The sequence below is a fragment of the Ochotona princeps genome, chromosome 6 (assembly GCF_030435755.1).
Source record: "Ochotona princeps isolate mOchPri1 chromosome 6, mOchPri1.hap1, whole genome shotgun sequence".
NCBI lineage: Eukaryota > Metazoa > Chordata > Mammalia > Lagomorpha > Ochotonidae > Ochotona > Ochotona princeps.
In genome coordinates, this window is record NC_080837.1 from 78,503,461 (window position 1) to 78,522,562 (window position 19,102).

The following is a 19,102-nucleotide window of genomic DNA, read 5'->3' on the forward strand; positions in this document are numbered from 1 at the left end:
CTGGCTAATGATTCTCCATCTATTTAAATGTGTCCTTACCCTATTCCACCATCTTGTTTCTTCTCAATGAACACTTTTTTAAGAAATTAAGTATTTATTTATGTAAAAGGAAAAGTGACAGCAAAAGAGGGAGATACTGAGAGTGGAGGATGAGGGAGGCTTTCATCACCTGGTTTAACCTCCTCAATGCCTGCAATAGCCAGGGCTGGGACAGGCCAAAGCCAGGACCCAAGGACCCACCTGGTCTCCCACATGGATGTCTGGGTCCTAGGTACTGGTGTCATTGTCAGCAGCCTCTCAAAATGCATTAGCAGAAAGCTGGATCAGAGGTAGCCAGCCAGAACTCAAACCAGTATACCAATATGGGATGCCCATGTCACAAATGGCACTTAACTCTGTGCCACACACTGCATTAGTGAACAATTTTAATACCTATCACTATCTTCCCTCCTGCACCCTAATTATCCGGTTCATTTTTTTCTAATAATATCAAATTATTTTCTTTGGTGAACATCCTAGAGTCCCATTAACTTCACAGTCAAAGATTTCTCTGTAAAATATAGATATAATTTCTCGTAGTCTAGAGACCTGTGCAATAGAAAGACAAGTTAAATGACTCCACCCAACCGTACAAACACATGCACAGTGTGTAGTGGTAAAACAGAAATGGAATAGTTTCAGTGAGCATTCCCACTGAGCAAGGAGAAGATTGGGAGGCTGCGGGTATCATTAGCCATGTAAATCGTAAGATTCTACTGCGAAGAGATTGTCACAGCTCCTTGCTGTGATTCTGCTCCTCAGCAGGGACTTCATTGTTGACTAATCTCCTGGTCTTGGTTCCACATTGCTTAGAAAAACAGAAACATTGGAGACCATGGCCTCCATGTGGGCTGGCAACTTTCCCAACTGGCTTCCTGCCTAGATTGGGAGAGTTCAATCTGGTAAGATTAGGGGACTCCAGGATCATTTGAAGTGGAACAGCTACCATCCTTTGCTACTTAAAGCCTGTGGTTCCTTTCCTCTACAATAGGCTTTGGATCTGGTGAATCCCAGTCAGCAGCAGGTGCCAGGTGCAATATTCTCCATAAGTGTTATTGCTTTATTTTCTTGTGACTGACCACTGCCCATGTCTCTTGACTTAATTTCAGGTGACTTCAACAGAAGGCATATCTGCCCCTAAAGATTATCCTTCTGAATCATCATGTCTGATTATTCCACTATGTATGGACCATTCTTCAAACAACCATAATCCAGTGAATATTCCTTCAGGTAAAAGTCAATCATCTCTTCTACTTTGATCATTTGAGTTTACCATCTTGTATTATGACTACAGAAGGTATAGTTTGAGGTGGGCAAAAGTGATGGTGGAACTCAGTCTCCATGCAAGTTCTCATTCTGTGAGAAGCAGAAACTTAATCTCAGTTTACTGAAACCCTCTCGTTTCCCAATCCAGTTCCTACCACCCCTTCCTATTTCCTTAGGATGACATCAAAGACATATTTAATATGGTAAATGTTTTTGTACTTTAGATTTGTAATTTTTTAAAAAAGTACACGCCTTATTAACACTTAGTCACCATGTGGAAACAATTCACTAGTTAAATCCCTCACATGTACAAATAATTCCGTATATGCTAAGGTCTGAACATCTAGGAGAAAATAACTATAATAACAATTAAAAACAAATAGAGAATAGTATTTGCTTGGGAGACGGAAGGGCTTTTTAAGTAGGCACAAAACCCACAAGTCATAGAAACATCATAGAATGTGTACAGATTTATTTCATTAAATTGGGTCTTCTTTCAGTGAAATTGCTATAAAAACTGAGAAGACAGCAGGCAGTGCTGAGAAATTAATTAAAAATTTTAATCCATAACACATAGGATGCCTAAAATCAGTAAGAAAAACAAAATTAATTAGGAACTTGCAGAAGAAATACAAGTGGCTCCTGTTCATGTGAAAAGTTGATCACTTCCACAAGTAATCAGAGAGGTGCAAATTAAAAACAAGAATAACAGAAAAAAAAACTCTGAAGTACCACATTTTATTTACCAGGTTGGCAAATGTTTCAAAGATTAAAGATGCCCTGCCTAGGCGTGGGTGTCTGAGCTGACCATTCACAAGGTTAGTGGATGGTGAGGTAGAGGTTGGTATGTAAGTCCTAGATGACAACATGTCAGCATCGATCTAAATTTACCATATAATTCCATGTTGACCAAACAACTCTACTTTCGTGATTTTTTTCCTACAGCGGTATCTTCCTGTGCAAGTCAAGATAGCCAGGTCAGGGTCATTTGCACTTGTTTTAAAATAAAAGGGCAAAGCCCTCAGAAAGGAACCAGTTACATAAATCACATTTTTTATTAAATTTATTCATTAATTACATTGTGTTGTAATTACATAGAATCTGGGATTCTCCCCCCACCCTCCCCCCATGGTGGGTTCCTCCACCTTGTTGCATAACCATAGCTCAAGTTCAGTTGAAATTCCCTCTTTGCAAGTATATGCCAAGCATAGAGTCCAACATCTTATAGTCCAGTCAAGTCCAACTACTTATTGGGTAGACTCTCTCTGGTCTGAGGGCAGAGACAGCAGAGTATCATCCTGGTCAAATAAAAGCACTAACATACCATCTGCAACAATTAACATCGTTATGGAATTAATTGACATGGTATTGAGCAGTCAACATGTTAAAAATAAATGCGATTTCTTAACCACTTTCTGTGACCCCCCATTCACAGTTCAATTTTAGTTTATATACGACATATGACATAACATCCATAACATAACATGTTATGCTTAACATCATATCATCTTAAATTAAAGCAAACATGTGGTCTCTAACCTTTTGGGATTGGTTCATTTCCCTTAGCATTATGGTTTCCAGTTTGGCCCATTTGGCACAATTTATCTAAACAATGGAAAGCTATGCAATCAGTAAGGGTAACTGAATTAGCTCTGTCTGCTGACTTGGTAAAATACTTTTTCTGTATGAAAAATAAGTCATCTGAGAACATATGGCAGGATTTTATTTGTACCGAAAACATTGAGGTTGTGCCCCCAGTCCCAGAAAGGGAGGACTTGCACTGGGAAGTAAGACCCCAGAGCCAGGCAGAGGGATCTCAGAGGCAGCGTAGGCCTCTGTCGCTGGCTCTGCCTCCACCTGTCCACCTCTGCCTACCTGGCTGCTTCTACCTCTCGCCCTTCTGGCAGGATTCTTAGCCCCCGTCTCTTGCATCCTTTGTCATCAGTTTCTTCCCTACTCTCCTGAGTCCCTCCCCTCTGCCTGGCTCCCTGGTGAGGTCACAATCTGGGCAGCCTCCCTCATCTGCTGCAACGTTGAACCACTACTGGGAGTATAAGCCAGTAGCACCTTCCCTGTCCTCTTTCATACTGAAACAAAAGGGTGGAGAGACTTGGGTCACTGTGGCCTGGTCATCTTGCCAGGGGTCTAGAATGTGCCTTTAAGCTGCGAGGTTGAAAGCTCCAGGCCCTTTGCATGTATCACTATGCCTGAGTTGTAATGTGTCCAGACGTCTATTTTGCCATCTATAGTTTAGTGTGGACAAGATAGCTCTAGTGTCCTTCTAGTGGGAGCAGCCAGCCCAATGCAGCAGGTGTTGCCTGGGTCCCAAGGTGCTCCTAACTGAATTCTTCTGAATTCAGAAATGTAGCCTGGCTGAGAGAACTTTTCCTGTTTTGCTCCCAATAATTTATTTACTTTTACAAAGCCCATATGTGATATAGTTGTGCTTTTTTTGATTACAAGGAAAGACACGAAGAAAGAATTCTGGGAAGTCCAATTCTCCTTAGTTCTCAGGTCTCCTTTGGTCCAGGTGTTGGCAGCTATAGGTGCTTTAGTCCCTGGCCACAGCTTTTCTGCCAGTATATACCATGGCCAAGTCTTAAGGACACAGCCCCATGTCCCGTTCTGTCATAGCCATATGTTGGGCCATCATTCCATTCAACCTGTCAGCCATGTCCCTTCATGCTGTATACAGATGTGGGATGCAGCCAGAACTGTGTTTAGGAGTATGATTGTGCTCCTGTGATTGCCATCCTAGAGAACTTTTAAAGCCATTTCTTGTTTGCTCACATCTTAATCTGCCAGGAGCTTCCCATTTTCTGCAAGATCCAGGAATATCTACCAGCTGGCCTTGTGTAATCACTGCCAAATGCATACCTGCAGGGGCTCCCAGACAGCTTGGTTTTCTCAGGGGGGTTATGGCAGCCTCCAAAACTTCACAGGTCTTCCTGAGTGAGAGTGGCTGATGGGGTATAAGTGTTATTCTCTCCACATCTACCAGGCTTTACCTAACACCCTCTTCATTTCTCAGAGACCCTCCATGAGCTGCTCACTTCTTTCTATGGTCCTGGGAGGCTTGCAGAGCCTTTGCTCTCAGTGGTGTTTCTGGCTCAATGCCTAGCGTCTATGTGATGGACCATGAAGTCACGCCCCAGGCTGAGGTTGACCTCTGGAGTTGGCATGTCCCCAAGAGATCTTCCGTCTCTCTACAGATTATTGAAAGTAATTCTGCCTCTTCTCCCCAGTTATTAGTTAATTCGTTTGCTCAATCAAGAGTTATGAGCACCTGCTTTGAATCAGATGCTGTCTTAGGTACAGGGAATTGGCTGACAAAGACAGCGGCTTTCACTTCTGGAACTTCAGTCCTGCCTGGTTGCTGATTTGCAAAGCATTTGCCTTGGGTTTGGTAAGAAGAGCCAAGCTGTGTCCAGCAGCTGTCACTTGTCTTCTCTGTAGGCTACTCTCGACACGCTCATCATTTCTCAATGGCCTCTGTTAATATATGATAGCATTTTAATGGTGGGGAGCAGGAAATGAAAAGCAAGTAATGATCACACTGATTTAGAAATCATTACATTATTTTGTACTGAACAAAAATTTCAACATAACTGGCCTTGAAATCTATGCATGGTAACATGGATTTTTTTTCCTTTCTCTTCAATTTTCATTTTTCTTTTCAACATTTATTTTTCATGGTACAGTTCTATAAGCTCATGGAGTTCCTCTTTAATCCTCCCCATTTTCCCTGTGCCTCTTCTAATTCTTTAAAAATTATTTAAAGGCTGCCTGTGGCTGAAGGTTGTGCTGTGAGGAAGGAGAACACAGAATGCATGTTGGTGAAGGCAAGAGAAAAATTGCTCAAGGGGAAAAAGTGACCTGGAGTGCTTCTTTTGACTGCACAGAATTACAGGGGGTAGCCCGAAGGCTCTGTGTCCTTCCAGTGTACATGTCCAAAGTAGCAACATCTTTACCTTCCCCCAATCCTAATGCTATTGTTTTCGTGCCTTTTCCCTAATTATGCAGCTGTCTGACAGCTTGTACTGTAATATTGCACCTGACAGCAGCACATACACATATGCACATATACATACACATAAAGTTGCACACACCACACACCCTGATTTATATACATATAAGTAGCAGCTTTAGCGGGTATGACACAGATGGAACTTACTTAAATAGTCTATAAAATATAAGCAAATTGCTGGGCTCCCTTCTGTTTGTGTCTTAGGAACAATTTTAAACTAGTCCACAATTCTTTCTCTCAGTATTTCAATTAATTTGTCATTTATATTACCATCTATATTTTTATTAAACTTTTACAGAGTGCAAATGCATTTGTTAATTAATCTCTGGGGAAAAGCATATTAGCATTAATTCAAGAGCAAAAGAGGACAAAGAAGATTTTGAATGCCTGAAACTTGGTTGTAAGGGTTTTGCTGGAGTAGAAATTAGCGATACATGTAGTTTTTGAATTTACATAAACAAGCATAGAAAATCCAGCTGTTTTACCTTTTACAGAGAAAATATGATATGGATTTCCAACCATTTAGTGTACTACATATCTTGAAAATTGCTTCTCTACTATAAAAGCCTTTTAAATGTAGAAAAACTCACTGTATTTAAACATTTTATTGGAATACATACCAAGAGGTGCACAGAAGTGCTCGGCTTGTCAGCAGGTCACATTCAGAACAGGCATTGCAGTTGCCGTGAGGGTCTCACTGTTCACCCCAATTTCTTTTTATTAATGCGTGAAGTAGAAGTAGATTGCCATTTCTGTGGTATGAGTCAGTAAAATGCCACTTAAAACTATATGCACAATGATATGACAGATATAGTTTTTATAATCTCTACATATTAACTACCACAAATAACAGAAAATGTGCAGTGTTTCTCTTTTGGAGTATTCTTTTTTTTTTAAAGATTTTTATTATTATTGGAAAGCCGGATATACAGAGAGGAGGAGAGACAGAGAGGAAGATCCTCCATCCAATGTTTCACTCCCCCAAGTGAGCCGAACGGGCCGGTGCGCGCCGATCCGATGCCGGGAACCAGGAACCTTTTCCAGGTCTCCCACGCGGGTGCAGGATCCCAACGCTTTGGGCCGTCCTCAACTGCCTTACCAGGCCACAAGCAGGGAGCTGGATGGGAAGTGGGGCTGCCGGGACAAGAACCGGCGCTCATATGGGATCCCAGGGCGTTCAAGGCAAGGACTTTAGCCGCTAGGCCACGCCGCCGGGCCCCATCTTTTGGAGTATTCTTACCTTATTTCATATTATTTGACTTTACAGGAGCTTCTTACCTTGTTATAATCTCATTTGTGCATTTTTGCTTTTATTTCCTATGCTTCTAGTTTCTTATCCAAGAAATCCAGAACTAGACCAACGTCTTAATGCATTTCTCCCTATGTTTTCTTATAGTAACATTATGATTTCAAGACTTAGCTCACTTTCAAAAGTTGATAACAGATGTATGTGTTAATTTATGGGTTGCTATTCTGTTCCATTTGTCCCCATGCCTTACTTTTTGTAGCAGTATCAGACCATTTTGATTATAACAATCATGTAGTGTGCCTTGGAACTCAATGTTATGACACCACTGCCTTTGTTTTATTGTTTAAGATTGCTCTGACTATTCGGGATCTTTTCTGTTTCTGTGAATTTTAAAATACTTTTTCTAAGTTTGGGAAGAATGTCATTGGCTTTTTGATTTGGAATACATTGAATCTATCCTTTTGTTTTGGTAGTATGGTCATTTTGATGCTATCAGTTCTTTTAACTGATGAACATACAAGATTTTTCCATTCTGTGTGTGTCTTCTCTTTCTTTTACTAATGTTTCTTCATTTTCTTTTTTTTCATTTTTTTAAATTTTTAATTATATTTTTAAATTATTTTTAACTTTAGATTATATTAACATAATTGATCAGAGTGGGATGGATCAAGCGTTTGAGAAAAGTGGGTGTGGTCATTGTTTCCAAATTTTCTGTTTCTCCTTCTTGTTTTGTGGGTAGAGGGGGAGAGAAAAGGGAAAAAGCCATACCCAGCCTCTCAACCACTCCAGTACCCAGGAATGGAGAATGGCCACTCAGTATCAAGCCAGGGTCCCAATTTGGTGCTTACTCCGAGTTCTACCCAGGCGGTTTTACTAGTTCTGAAATGTTGTCAATCTCACCAATCCAAGGAGAGGGAACCTTCTCAATGTCCTTTGGTTGACATAGTCGACCTCAGAGTCTTCATTCACCCAGATATTTGCTGTCATCATTTGGCTAGGGTAGTTGTTCTGTCCTCCTTCCTCTGGAATGGTACAGATGTCCCTTACAGGGTTCAGTGGGCTGCCATGTTCTCCATGTGGATCTGGACCAGCTGTCTGATACTCTGTCTTTTCCAGTGAGGAGGACCAGTTCTTGCAGGTGGGCCAAGGACCTTAACCAGGTGACCCGGAGCCTGCTGGAGCCGCCACCCCCAAGGCTCATGAACCCAGTACCAGCTTTGCAAATGAGCCAAGGATCCAGGCCAGGCGAAAAGGTCCTCACCTGATCCCCTGCCCCCCTGGGGCACATGGACCCAGAACTCCTGCACGCATGGTCCAAGGACCTAGGCCAGGCAACACAGTTCCCACCAGACTCCCCACATGTAAGACTCACAAACCTGGCACCCACCATGCAGGCGGATTAAGGACCCAGGCCAGGTGACTCAGGTCCTGCCAGAGTCCCCCCTCCCTGGCTTCTGAGGCTCACAGGCCCTATACCCACCATGTATGTGGGTCAAGGACCTGGCCAAGGTGACCTGGGCCACAACTGGACCTCCTGCCCTCAGGGCTCACAGACCTGGGCCCCACCATACAAGTAGGCCAAGTACCTAGGCCAGGTGACTGGGATCCTGCCAGACCCCCTACCCACATGGCTCACAGACCTGCCCCACACCATGCAGGCTGGCCAAGGACACAGGCGAGGCAACCTGGGCCCCACCATGTCCCCTGCCCCCAAGGCCCATGGAATCCAGCTGCTACGGTGCAGGCAGGCCAAGGACCTGGGCCAGACTGCCCCCTGCCCCAGGGCTCACAGACCTAGCCCCCACTGTGCCTGCAGGCCAAGGAACCAGGCCAGGCAAACCTGGCCCCACAGACTCATTGCCCCTGAAGCTCATGGACCCAGGACCCACAACACAGGTGTGTCACAGACCCGGGCTACGCAACTTAGGCCCTGCCAGACCCCACTGAACCCCCTGCCTCTGGTGCTCACAGACCTGGCACCCATCTCACAGGTGAGCCAAAGACCTGGGCCAGGCAACCCAAGCCCTACCAGGCCTCCCACCCCCAGGGCTCATAGACCTAGCACCCACCTCCTCCTCCTGACTCTCATGGCTCATCTCACCTTAACATCCTCCAGTGGGTTATACAGCCTGGCTTTTACCAGGCTTCCCCCAGTTCCAGCTCCTTCTTGTGGGTGCTGTAGCCCAGCAAGGCCCAACCAGTCCCCAGTCCCAGCCCTGATGTGAACTGGCTGGTGTTGCAGCCCGACTTGGCCTCTCTTGCATCCCATGTTGGTTCTCAGATCTGCCAGTGGATGTTATGAGCTAGCCCAGACTGGCCTACTCCCAGACCTTACCCACATGTATGCCAGTGGATATTGTAACCTGGCCTAGTCTGGGCTGCTCCTTGCCTTGTTTCTTGTTTTCATCTGCAAGGACTGGAATCTGAGAAAGGAGTTTCTGAAGCTCCTCTATCAAGTCTTCTCCCAATGGCAGATATTGCACACTGGTGGGTCTTTGGCCCACGTAGACTTTATCCATCTCTTGTGATGGCAGGAGCAGTGGTTTTGCCCAACCAGCCCATAACCATTCTGGTTCTCACTGTTGGATGCTACAGCCCAGCCATACCTGGTCCACACCCTGACATAACTCTCACATGGTTCAGCGGGAGCCGAGACCTAGCCTAGCCAGTTTTACACCCATACTGGCTCTCATGTGTACCAGTAGGTGCTGGAGTCTAGCCCAGTGTGGCATCCCCAGACCCTGTCCATACCCATGCCGATGGAGACTGCAGCAATGTCCAGCCTAGACCATTACCCCCATTTTGACTCTCGCGCTCACCAGCGGGAACCCAACCCAGCTTAATATCCCAGCTAGGCCTGTTCCCAGCCACAGCTCTTGCACATGCCAGTGGAGATTGTTGTTCCACAAGAGTGAGAACCTATACGCCCCCTCAAATTCTACCTCCAGTCCTGATTCTCTCATGCGCTGCTCAGTGTTATGGAGAAGCCACACATTACCCATTCACTGTTCTGACTTTCACTGCTGGGTACCTTGATCCAGCCCTGCTAGGAGAGCCCCTAGCCCAGCCCAGTATGTGCCTATGAGTGATATTCAGAGATGGCTGATGCCAACTGCTCCAGCTCAGGCCTCCTGGGTGAACTGGTACCTTGAATAGACCCTTAAAGGTCCTCCTGTTCTCCACTCCAAACAACTCAGTCTCAGCACCCTTGCTTACCTGCTAGAACAGTGGCAATGTCCATGGAAGTCCCTTGGAAATGATTGATCACCTGGACATGAATTTTCAGGTTCCTACATGCCCCCACCCACACCCCCAAGTCCCCAAAGCTCATTGCCGGGTAGCCAGAGCTCATTCACCTGGAACCATTAATGGCTGCCCAACCCAAGATGGCACCAGCTGTATCCAAGCAGCTGGTGGCCTGTTTTGGGCGGGGGGGGGGGGTTGTTTTGTTTTGTTTTGTTTTATTTTTCATTTTCTTAGTAGTCTTTATCCTAAGGTATTAGAATTTTTTTTCACAGCAGCACAACCTACAATAGCAAAGACATGAAAATAATCCAGATGCCCATACAAATAGGAGTGGTTAGAGAAACTATGGTATGTCTACTCCATGGACTATTACTCAGCCATTGAAAAGAATGAAATTATACCATTTGCAACTAGATGATCCCAACTAGAGACCATTATGCTCAGTTAAATAAGTCAATCTCAAAAAGACAAATACCATAGTTCTCTCTAATATAAGGAAATCATCCTGCAGATTGAAATGCATAGTGATAGAGCAATAGAGACTACCATATCCAGATGTGAAGACCCAATGCAACATGCATCCCTATTTCCAAATCAAAGATGGACTCCCAATGAAACCATTGGATATATCTAGACAATGGGATGATGGACTACCTCGCATTGTCTATACCAGCAATGTCAGGGCACACTTAAGTAACAGACTGGTGGAATTATAACTCCTTAAAAAAGACTATAATATTGTAACAGTATGGGAAAAACCAGTCGTAGAGGGGAGGAATCCCAGACTCTATGGAATTGTACCATAAAATTCAAAATTAAAAATAAATTTTAAAAAATAATAGAATTTTTCAGCTATTGTGAATGGGACTAAGTTTACAAATCCTTTCTGAGTCATGGCACTGTTGGTGTATAAGAATGTTATTGATTTTTACATGTTGATTTTACATCCTGCCACTTTGCCAAATTCTGTTATAAGTTCTAAAAGTTTCTTAATGGACTCTTTTGGCTCTTCCATATAAATGATCATGTCATCTATAAGCAGAGATAATTTGACATCCTCCTTTCCAACCTGTACCTTGTGATTTGTTTTTCTTTCCTAATGGCTCTGGGTATGCTGCCAGAACTATATTGAATAATAGTGGTGGGAGTAGGCATCTTTATCTGGTTCTGAATCTTGGTGAAAAGGCTGTCAGTTTTCCCCCATTCAATATGGTCCTGGCTGTGGATTGTTCATATATTGCTCTGATGGCACTGAGGAATATTCCTTCAATTTCCAGGGTTTTTTAAGGTTTTCCTCATGAAAGGTTGCTGTGTTTTATCAAATGTGTTCTCTGAATTGTTGAAATAATCATATGGTTTTATCCTTCATTTCTAATATTTCTGTTTGATTTTTTTGTCTGCATCGCTCTCTGCTGACTTTCTCATCCATATAATGCACTGAATTCCTAGATTCATTAACTTTTTACTTTGGAGTAACTTTACAATCATTCTTTCTGGTTCCTTCTCGGGCATTTCATCAATCTCACCTTCTGACAGCCCAATATTTTTCTGTTCCTTTTGTGGAGATATGTTGCCTTCTTTGCTCATGCTTTATTATTCCACATTGGTTCTTGCACATCTCTAAGTCATGTCTCTCAGTGGCAAGGGCTGAGCCAGGGTAAAACCAGGAACCAGGAAATTCATCTAAGTCTCCCACCTAGATAGATACCCACTACTAAAGTGAAGGCCACATTCCTGTGTAATAGACTTAGGATTTAACATGCCATAGAACTCCCAAAGGAAGAACTTGACACAATTCTCTTAGATAGAAAAAGGTTACTTTATAGTCTGAGAAAAGGATGCTCAAATGTGAAATCCATTAATGTATTCCGTGGTTAATTGCATTTATATTTTTCATTTATTTCTTGAGGATGTATTTACTAGGCAGATTTTACATGACCTAAATTGTGCTAGATCTGAAGATAGACAAGGCAGAACAGGCAAGTTCCCAGAACTTAAATTCTCTGCAGGGGACATCTGATTAGGAAGATGAATGGACATTATTTCAGATCATGATAATAATACAAAAGAAGTAATTGGTTGTCCAGGGAGGAAAAAAAATGGGGAAGTGAGTACAAAAAGGCTTCCCAGCAGCAATGAGATTGTAGTAGGTACTTGAAGTAGGATGGGAGGTACTATGGACGATGTTCTAGGCAAACCCAGTCACAGGTGCAGTGAAGGGTCAAGAAAGCCATTTTTGGGGGGGAAACAGCCAGGAGGCCCCAGGGAGGCTCGAGATAGGTGTGACAGTTGGCACAGGCTGATGTAAAACCTTAGAAAGAAGACTTGTATTTTATTCCATTGTAGTGGAATTTTAAAATGACTTGATGGAATTTATATCTTTGAAAGCTCTTTTTGGCTATGATGAAAAGAGATGGAAGGAAGAACCATACTGTGGTTTGCTAATGTTGTTATAAACAATGCAGTTGAATGGAATGACCAATAGCATACCAGCCAAAATTCAGGAAGGCTGTTTTTCACAAACATATGTAGACAGAAGTAGGATTGGACAAGTCTGCCATCAGCCTACTCATGAGGTTTATACTGGGCTTATTTATGGTCTGTAGGTTATTAGTTCTCCAATATTTTTAAAGAATTACCTATTTCTTTTTAATATCAGAGGTACAAAGAAATCTTTCATCCATAGATTCACTCCCAAGATAGTCACAATGGCCAGGACTTACCCAGGAACTTCATCCAGGTCTCCCATATGGATACAGGGACCCAAGCACTTGAACCATGCTTGGCTGCCTTTCCCAAGCTATTGCCAGGGAGCTACATACGAAGCAGAAGAGCCACAGAATTCAAGCCAACACCCATATGGAATAAGGGCATTGCAGGCAGCAGCTTTATCTAATAGTCTACAAGACAGGGAGACTCCCAGTACCTCAACAAGGACTATCAGTATGGACACCAAGGACTATATCCCAACTGCCAAGGAGATTACAGGGAATTGGAGTACCCCCATAGGCCAAGAACTCTGAGGTCAACCATTCCCTATTGGGTCTCACACATGGGATGGAAGAAGCCCAGATCCTTCCTCACAGGATCTAATGTCATTGAAACAACAGCCAGGAGCCCTGAACAGTCCTCAGCAACAGAAAAACAGTAAACTTCCTTCGGGACTTGAGAGAGAAGCTTTCTCTGGTCTGTACTTAGTTCCGACTTTGATTCCCCACCTTCTGTTTCAATGACCATCAGGGTCGCTCCAGAGCCCCCAAAAGTTAGATCAGATAGACAGAGACCAATAAGGAAAGCTTGGAACAGACAGGAAACGGTCAGCTTGGCCTCCCATATATCTTACTAGGTAGGATACAAAGATCAGTTACTCCTCACTAAGATATTGAAGATTTCTCTGCACATCCCTCCTAAAATTGTTCTGCTCCTCAGTCACTAACATATGGCTTGTTAGAGTTATAAACCAGTTTGGACTATCCTAAAATTCACGAAGTTCAATACAAATCATGCTTGAATACTATACGCTGCTAAATATAAAAATGAAAATAGACACGAGACAGCTGAATAGTATCCTATAACCATTTTAAGGTTTATAGCAGCCGGTTGTGTATAAGCTAAAATTAAGATGTCAATGAAGTGGTTACAGGATGTGGTTAAGAACTTGCACTTTCTAACATGTTGGTCACTAACAAATATCTAACATATTGGCTAATTGACAATACCATGTCAGTTAACTTCATGATGTTGTAAATTTCCCTGTTTCTTCCTGTTGTTGAAGTTGTGTAGTGGCTTTTCATTGGAAGGGATGATATCCTGCCAGCTCTACTTTCAGACCAAGGATGGTCTCCCAATGAATCTGTTGAATTTGTCTGGACAATAAGGTGCTGGATTCTGCATGGTCCATGCCTGCAATGAAGGAATCGTGATTAGTTATGAACTGTACTACTGTAACAATATGGAGGAATTCAATATGTGGGGAGGCTTGGGGAGGGGTTGGGGGAATCCCAGAGCCTATGAAACTGTGTGATAAAATGAAATAATAAAAAAATACACTGCTTCATAAATTATAAAAATCATAATACACCCCTGTATTCAACATGAAGTTTAGAAATAGAATATTGACTGGAACTATTCTGTTGCCCTAACACCCTTCCCCTCTGTGTCCTCTTCCCACTGCCACAGTTCCACCTGTGGATTATTTTATGCTTGTATTTAAAGTCAATGTGATGAATTGAATAAAGTACAAGTTGCATATCCCATCTCTGAAATGCTTGGGAAAGAAGTACTTTGGATTTGGAATTTGTTGTTGTTTAGAACTTGCAATGTTTTAATGTAAATAATTAGATATCTTGGGGATGGAACCCAAGTCTAAACACAAACCTTTTCTTCATTTCATTTATCTTATGCAACATTCTTAGTATTCTTGCATTTAACTGTGATCCATGAGGTGAAGTCAGGAACAGGATTTTCCATCTGTAACATCAGGGTGACATTCAAAGAACTTAAGACTTAGGAGCATTTTAGACTTGGAGTTTTTTTATCAGGGATTCTCAATCTGTAGTATGTTTGCTTTGTCTGCCACCAGGTCATTTGTTCATGCCATGTTTATGCACATGGATTATGCCCCAGTTTTTCCATAAATCGTAGTCACACAATTGGCTCCATGATTATCGCTTGAATTGCTTCTAGTTCTTAGCTACATGACTAACATTACTCCAACAATATCTTCCATGTCTTTTGGTGTATATGTGTACACATTTTGGTTGTACTGAAATGACTGGATCCCAGGGCACATGTGAGATCAGCTTTGGTAATTGTGCATAAAAGCTGAAGATTACCTAGCCAGTTAGACCCCCACCAGTCCCATATGAGGGCTCCTGCTGCTCTACTCCTTCTCCAATCCTTGCTGTTTTGGTTTCTGTAATTTTGTCCATTCTAGTAGCTATCTAATTCCCGTTTTAATTAGGTTTCACTCTCCAAGTGGCCTCAACAGCCAAGACTGGGTTAAGCTGAAACCAGGAGAATCGAATTCCATCCAGATCTTCCCACATGGGTGGCAAGGGTTCAAGTGAATAATCTGCTGCTGCTTTCCCAGATATGTTATCAAGGAAGCTATACCAGTAACAGAACAGCTGAGACTCAAACCAGTGCTCTGTTGCAGGATGCCAGCTTTTCAACTGGTGATTTAACCTGCTGCATCGTAGAAGTGGTCTTTAATTTCTTTGGTACCCTGTTTCAGAATCCTTTGTCCCTCCCAAATTCCTGAAGATGTTCTTCTGTGTTACTTTTTAGAGTTTGCTGCTTTACCTTTTACATCCAAAAACCACCACCACCACCTGGAGCTGATTTTGATGTGTGTTATGATATAGGAGTCAAGCTGCACTTCCCACATGGTTATCTCACAGCCTCAGCATATTGGCTATGGAAATAAATCTTGTCTCAAGTATTCTGCAAAGTCTTTTTATCAAATCTGGCCTGCTTTATAAAATGCTATACTTTCAAACAGGGCATGGGTATTGAAGTTTGTCACAGATGTGGGAGCGTAGCCATACTGCTTCCCAAAGTCAGGTGCTGGAACAAGCATCCCAGTTTGGAAGGACTGAGATGGAGTCATGTTGCTGACTTTTGAGCCCCTAAGGACGATCCAGATATAAAGCTGGGACCAGATGTAAAAACGAGGAGGGATTCTGGGAAGAGAAAATTCTTTAACATTTACTTTGGAATAGTTACACATTTATGAAGTAGAAATCATGAGGTGGTGGTACAAAGTGTTCCCTTACTCCCTATTCCCCTACTAACATCTCAATTTTTGAAAGGTTACTCAAGGTCAAACACTTGTTTTCAGGGACCGAATGAGGTGCTGGCCCTTGGCTGGATATGACAAGGGTTAGAAACGGGACCAGTCCGCACTCCCCCAAGATTGTCAAAGCAGTGCTTGGATAGATGTTGGGTAGGTTGTGACTGTGTGAGCTCGTGGGATGGTGTAAGGCCCCATCACTGGGGTCATTTGGAGGTTCAGAAGAACCCTAGCAGCAAAAATCCAGAGGTGGGTATCAGATTACTAGGATGACTGAAAAGAAACCATTAAGAGCAGGCCTGGAGCCTCTCGGGGCAAAAAATAGTGCAGGAAAGTGACCCTCTACAGGAATTGCCAAAACAATAGCAATGAAAATGCCATAGTCTCTGAGCATTAGACACAGTATGAACTAGGACCCTCAGATCCACCTGCACCACTTCCTGCTTCTGCATCGCCACCCCAGCTACATCTTAGAGGAAAATATGTGCCAGGCACAGCCGCTTTCTGCCAAGAAAAACATTTCTGAACAGCAACCCACCCAGCCCTGCCAGCTAAATGCATTTAAAAAGGCCAATTGGAGAACAAAATAAGTTGCATTTTTATTACATCTCTAAGTTCTGCGCATTCCATCACCCTTTATCTGAGGTTACACCTTCCTAGGGAGAAATGCCTGATCACTCACTGCCTGTGCACCTGTGTGCAGGGATACGTCCCACTGACTTAGTGATGTTTTGCACCCTGAGGCATAGCTGCGTTCCCTTATTCCTGCACCAAGCACCTGCTCTACTCAAGAAATGGAGAGAACACAATAGCCACCTGCTGGAGAAGGCAGGGAAAATCCCCCTTCAAATCACTGTCCTCCCAACCAGTTAAGTACAGGAGTGCCACTTAAACAATTCAGTGGATGCATTTTTGTCTGCAATGATACAAGCATGAAAAACATGCCTTTTTTATTGCCAGTGATCTCAAAATGTATGTTATTTTCAGATGTTCTCTGAACCACGGTGCAAACTATAAAATCAACTCTCAACTGTAAAACCAGTAGAGTTTGGATAATTCTCCTGCTATGAGAGAGAACAGGAAGGTTAAACATTTCTCCTTGCATTTTTATTTTCCTATTTCTCAAGGTCATATCACCCTGTAATATAGAGTGCTTACTGCTGGAGAGTTGGGTATCCTCAAGGTGACTTAGATCAGGTAAATTTGCAGGTTTACAGAGCTTGCTGATGGAAGCAAGTGATACAAGATACAGTGAGAATGAATGGAAAGTCAACAACTTTGAGCACAGGGATTAGAGCTGCCTGTGGATGTTTAGAGCTTAAGAAAGCCATACCGAAAGGTACATACTGTAAGAGCCAGTTTCCGGAGATGGACGAAAGCAAGGAACATAACCAAGTCAGGACATCACCCTGTTCTACATCCCAATGATGTCACTGAGACCCTGCCGCCCACTTTCTATTCTATATATAGTTTTAGTTTAAGGTTTTAATCCAAAGACTATTCCATCCCTCAAACCTCATGGATGAAGTACTTCCCATTACTAGTTCAGGTGATCAAATTTTCATCCACTCAGAAACTGCTAGATACCAATCTTTAGCATAAGCTCTATGTTTTTATTTTTTAAAAGCTGCATTTTTAAAGATTCATTTGTTTGAAAAAAGAGATGGAGGAGGGAGGATGGGATAGAGGGAGTGAGAGCAAGAGCAAATGAGAGAAAGAGCTTCTATATACTAGTTTACTTCCCAAATGGTCACAGCAGCCAAAGCTTGAAGCCAAGAACTCCATCTGGAAGTGCCACATGGATGCAGGGACCCAAACACTTGGGCCATCTTGCCCTGCTCTCTTAGGTGCATTAGCAGGGAGCCTGATAAAAAGTTGAGCAACTGGTATTAAAACTGGCACACATATGAATTGCCAGCATTATAGGAGATAGCTTAATCCATTGTGCCACACTAGCCCCCAGCATAAGGTCCTTTTCCTCATTGTTCACTCTGATTCTTTTTGGCTCATATTAACACTCTATCCTGCGAGGGACCACAACTAAGCCTTAAGGAGAAAGGAAAGAACACTCTATATTGGCTGATTCTGCCATCAACTTACCAAGACCCCAGACTGCTAGAGATGGCCAGGCACTCTCATGCTGCAGATGGCAAGAAGGCTTTTCCTGCTATGTCTTTTTCCCTTGGGTGGGTCACAGACATTCTTTGCATGTTATGGGGACCCATCTGGGGGAAGCTGGCTCTATTTCTCTACCAGAATTCTAAAGGATCCCTTTTAATGCAGGATGTGATGAAGACACCAAAAAAAATCTGTTTGCAAAGAATAGACCCATATTATGGAAAATAATGGCCAAATATGTGAAACTCAAAGATCAGTTACTTTAAAATGCAGTGTGTTGAAAGAAAATGTGAGATGTGCCAGGCCAGTAATCAGAAAGCAACCACCACTGAAAACCAGTTGCAAATTCAGGAACCCTGCCATGCAGGGGCTGGGTGGGAGACAGATGAGGATGGCAGAAAAAAAGAAGGAAACTGTGGGCAAAGGCCCTTGGTACAGTTTCTGTCAAAGAAATGGGCAAGACAGGTATAGAGGCTAGGTGTTGGCTGATTGGGGTAATATCAGTGAGCACTGGGGCATGCAAGTGTCTTAGTTGTCTGCCACCTGTGTGTTGATTTCTTTGTGATATTTCCCTACTATGCAGTTGATATCTGAGAGTCTGTATCTCTGTTTTCATCCTTATTACAGGCCATTTGTGTCTTCTTCTTTTGTTCTTTGTCAATCTTACTAAATGTTTATCAATTTTATTGATGTTTTGTGGCCTCCGAGAAATCGGCTTTTTGTTTTATTGATGTCACTGTCATTTTCATGTTTTTGTTGCAGGGTGCAAGCAAGATCACACCAGACATGTCTAAGATTTATTAATGAGTCTTTATTAACTAAGCTTGGTGATAACAGAACACAATAGCAAATCACAAGTCCATACGGCAATCCAACCAATCATAATCCAATGAATCATAATTCCCAAAGAAACAAATGGTCATTATCCTTAAGTCTGTCCATTAAGCTGAAAACCTATGTCCCAGCTTCTCCAACAATATAAGTTATCCTAAGAGACATGCAACGAATAACCTGGACACACTTACAAAGAACCTGGACACACTTACAAAGCTGCAGACATTCACCTTTCCCTGGCTTCTCTGCCCACATTCTACTACTGCTAGGCCTCACCTCTCCTGGAACTCCAGATAGTACACAAACCAGAAACAACATTATTATAACCATTGCCTCTTCTAAGCAGTACACAGGGACCATGCTCAGCGGATTACCTGTGCTTGGTCAGCCAAGAGGCGAGGTGCCAGAGTAATGGAAGCACCTGGCCAGAAAGAGTGAGAGCCCCTGCTTCATGGGCCTTTTAAAGGGGCTTGTGAGGGGAGTGATTGGTTACACAACAATGCAATACCATCCCCTCTCAGTTGATAGG

The 19,102-nt window shown here is 42.9% G+C and overlaps 1 protein-coding gene across 2 annotated transcripts in view; it reads left to right on the forward strand.

The window, feature by feature from the left end:
• The window catches only part of OTUD7A (OTU deubiquitinase 7A), a 287,564-nt gene that overhangs the window by 126,666 nt on the left and 141,796 nt on the right, over nt 1-19,102 (forward strand). For both annotated transcript variants that reach the window (XM_058666537.1, XM_058666538.1), the window contains exon 2: nt 1,149-1,269. The gene's annotated coding sequence lies outside the window, so the exon portion shown is untranslated. The remainder of the gene's footprint in view (nt 1-1,148; nt 1,270-19,102) is intronic.